Source organism: Mus caroli, chromosome 15 (genome assembly GCF_900094665.2).
Source record: "Mus caroli chromosome 15, CAROLI_EIJ_v1.1, whole genome shotgun sequence".
NCBI classification, from domain to species: domain Eukaryota; kingdom Metazoa; phylum Chordata; class Mammalia; order Rodentia; family Muridae; genus Mus; species Mus caroli.
In genome coordinates this window covers 68317013-68320927 of record NC_034584.1, presented here as the reverse complement: position 1 = coordinate 68320927, position 3915 = coordinate 68317013, and the positions used below count along the sequence as shown (strand labels likewise).

At 47.4% G+C, this 3915-nt stretch overlaps 1 long non-coding RNA gene across 1 annotated transcript; it reads right to left on the bottom strand.

The window, feature by feature from the left end:
* Positions 1-435: 435 nt before the first annotated feature.
* On the bottom strand, positions 436-3915 carry LOC110310144. The gene is made up of 3 exons (XR_002379811.1): positions 3855-3915; positions 2646-2774; positions 436-492 (listed from the first exon to the last, which is right to left on the bottom strand). It is a non-coding gene; the product is annotated as an uncharacterized LOC110310144 (long non-coding RNA).

The following is a 3915-nucleotide window of genomic DNA, read 5'->3' as shown; positions in this document are numbered from 1 at the left end:
TGCAAGTAGTTGGACTTGCGTGGAGGATTGCTGGCTGCAGCTGTGGTCAGGTGACCTGAGTCACAGGAATGAAGTCTAAGCTTCAGGAACCCAGGGTGGATGGAGTCTGTGCTGAAAGGGGCTGGGGTGGAGAATGAGAAAGAGGGGGTCCAGCTTCTAAGCCATAAAATAAGAGGGTAGATCCAGACCCTGACAAAGGACACAGGCTGGAGGGGTCCATGGATGATCTGGATTCTAAGGAGGCAGGTTTAGGGTCTCAGGGAAACTGTAAGGCCGAGTCTGGGTACTCACAACTCAGCATTGGTGAGAGAGAAGAAAAGAATATGTTGGAGAGCAGCTGGAGAGAAAAAGGCAAGGGATATTCTCCCAGGCCTTGCCCATCTCTGCTTGCATCCGGGGCCTCAGAGACATGTTGTTTGCTTAGCCTGGGACCGTCATGTGGATATTTGAAGGTGGGATGAGGAGGTAGAGGTGAGTCAGTCTCTGTGCACTCTGTGCAGACATTAAACAAAAGAAGTTAGGTAGAGTTTCTGCTCTCAGTCATGTGACTGCAACAGGAAGCTTTGCACAGTTGCCAAAGAGTAAACCCAACAGGGAGATAAAATTCTACACGTTCCTGCATCAGTTAACATCACCTCAACATGTATAAGGCAAACATTAGCAGAGATGAGAGTCGGTCAGATGGTAGACTTCAACATACAGTCCTATGATGGAATGAAATAAAATTAACAAAGATGATATGTAGCATTTGAGCATCAAACAAATAAACAGATTAACCCAAAGGACTGTCTCAAAACAAAAACAAGTACAGAACTTTTACCATTTGAACAGCAGTAATTGACTCTTGAGTGTTTATCTTAGAGAGAGACAGATTCAGTCATTCATATAAAACCCATACATGGACGCTCACAGTAGCAGCATTAGTAGTTGCCCCAAACCAGAAATGAGCCAGGTATCCTTTTGATGGATGAATGAGTGGGTACACCAACCATAGCCCTGTTACACCGTGGATAATTAGTCAGCACGCTGCAGAAGATCCTTGGATGCCTGGTATGGCCTTGCTGGCAGGACAGAAGGACCACGCTCAGAGGTGGGAGGCCTCCCGGTCTCCACACCTTTGCAACTGTACTAGTTCTGAGAACTGTTAGAAAAGCTAAGTAGCTAAGGTTTAAAAGTGCAAAAGACGGTTAAAATCCCATGCATAGCGTTGCAGGGCGTGGCTTCCTGGGCTCTCTGCTCTTCCCTCTACCTCTTCCCCTTTGCTCCCTCCCCTCGGTTTCACTCAGAGCTTTCCTTGCTTCTGTCCCCCTCTGTTTGCTTTTCTAAGCTGTCACCCTGACAGTAGGTCTTGACTCTGCAGAGCTGGGACCAGGGTCTCAGGAGTAGCATGAGCTGAGGCTAGAAACCCAAAGCTAACTGGCCCTAGGTCATAAGAGCCTGTTGTAGAACTTTTGAGGACATTTTTTTAAATGAGCTTTGGTTACAGAACTCACTATTGAAAGTAAAATGCCAGTTTGACTAAACGCACACGAAAGCATCCTGAAGACCTTAGCATTTCTGATTCCTTGTCTCCCCGCACTGTTAACTGTGCACTTGATGCTCTGTGTGTCTAAACTGGTTAAGCTGTGGGACCTCTCTAACCCCATGTGCAGACACTGGGCATGGTGGAAATATTTATACTCTGTGTGCTTGTTAGATTTTTGTCAACCTGATACAAGCTAGGGTCATCTGGGAAAAGGGAACTTTAATTGAGAAAATGCCTCCATCAGGCATGTGTTGGGTTTTGCTGTTGTTTGTCTGTTTTTAATGATTCTGGTGGAAGAATCCAGTCCACTGTGGGCAGTGCCACCCCTGGGCAGATGGTCCTGGTAAGTATAAGAAAGCCGGCTGAGCAAGCCATGAAGAACAAACCAGCAAGCAGCACTCCTCCGGTCTGAGCTTTAGTTCCTGCCCCTAGGTCCCTGCCTTGACTTCTTATCCAGAGTTTCTTTCATGAAGAGCCGCAAGCCTTAGGATGAAGTCAACCTTTTCCCACCCAAATTGCTTTTAGTCATTGTCTTTATCAGAGCAAAAGAAACAAAAAGATCAGGAAAATGGGCAGATGTTGAAATCAGGTCTTCACTGGTTTTGCTTGTGTGTTTGGTTTTGTTTGTTTGTTTGTTTGTTGTTTTTATTGTCTTGACATAAGAAGGTGACAAGGATCTGGGGAGACTCCTCAGTCTATAAAGTGACAGGAACACAAGCCTGAGGACCTAAGTTTAGATGTCCAGCATCCTTGTACAAGCTGTATTGGGTACGTACCTGTAACTCCCCCATCTGTGGGATGGAGATCTGGAAGTCCCTATAACTCATTGGCTATCAAGCATACCTAAATTAGGGAGCTCCGGGTTTGTTAGAGACTCTGTTTTAAAAAAGTAAGGTAGACAGACTGGAGAGATTGGCTCAGTGGTTAAGGGCACTCAATGCTCTTGAAAAGGACCGGTGACTAGCGTTGGGCTCCCAGCATCCACATGACATGACAGATTACAGTTGTCTCTAACTTCCCTTCCAGGACTTTTGACCTCTGATGGTACCAGGCATGCACATCCATACAAACTATAAGGTGTGTAGGAGAAAATGCAGGCATGACCTGGTGGCCAGCTTACCTGGTGCACTGAGCGTCTAAATAGGAAACACAGCAGACTATGCTCGTGAAAGTCAGAGTGCAGAATTCCGAAGTAGCGTGAGTAGCTGATAGCTGGCCAGTAGCGGACAAATCTTCACTCTCCACATCCCTGTAGAAGGACATAGAACGTCCTTCCTGTAGGCTCACACCAAGTGCCAGGATTCAGCTGCAATTTGGGGAGAATTCTTGTGGAAGGTGGGAGGCTGTGAGAAGGAGGTTGGTAGGGCCATGATGCAGGCTGGTGAATACAAGAGAGAGGACCCTGGAGTGGGGGGGAGGGGATCTGAGATGTTGGACCCCTGAGGTTCTGGCCAGTTGTCCACAGATAGTAGCATGGAAGTCATCTGCTGAAAGTTGAGGGTGCTATTGTTTGGAAAGAGATACTCCCCACCAAGGCTCATGTGTTAAAGGCTTGGTCTCCAGCTAGTAGTAGGTGAATTAGACATGATGGCGATAGCTTCATCAGTGATTAATCTGCTGATATGTTCTGCTAGGAAGTCCTAGAGGGAGCAGGGCACTGACGGTATGACTTTGAGGGATCCCCGGACCCTCTTTGTGTATATCTCCCTACTTTCCTTGTCTCCACGAGATGAGTGGCTTTCACCCACCATGCCTTTCCACCATGATTTTATCTTGCCACAGAACTAACAGCCGCGCATCCCTCTGAACAGTGTCCAAACAACCCTGAAGTTCTGAGCCAAAATAAATCTTGGCTCTCCTGAATTTTGAGGTTTGTTTTGGTTATTTTGTCACCGCTGTAGAAAATCAATGAACACATCACTTGGTGATTCATGGGCTGAGTCCACAGGGGCCGTGGCTGGGACATCTGTCCACTTCACTCTTGAAGCTCAGAGCAGCCATGGTTGCCCAGTCAGACTCCTGGTAGCTAAGCTTTGCACACAGCTTCAGCTCGGGCAGCATCTCTACAAGCTATGCTTTGCTTGGCCAGCAGGGGATGTTAGAGAGCGAGAGAGTCTGGAGTTTGGTGGTAACTCCTGTCTCTTAGCCCTGCATAGGCAGCATATAACCCAATGCCCCGACCAGGAGGTGCCAACATTTTATCTGGCAATGGGTAAAGAGACCTGATGGGTACTGAACCTGAAAAGGGAACCCAGGCAAATGTCCTCTAAGTAGTCACAGCCTCATTTACTAAGTTCTCTGCCCTGGCTGTTTACATTTCCTGGCCTACCTTCATGGTCCCTGTGTAAAGACTCTTACGGGAACAGCCTGTGTATCAGCCAACTGTCAGG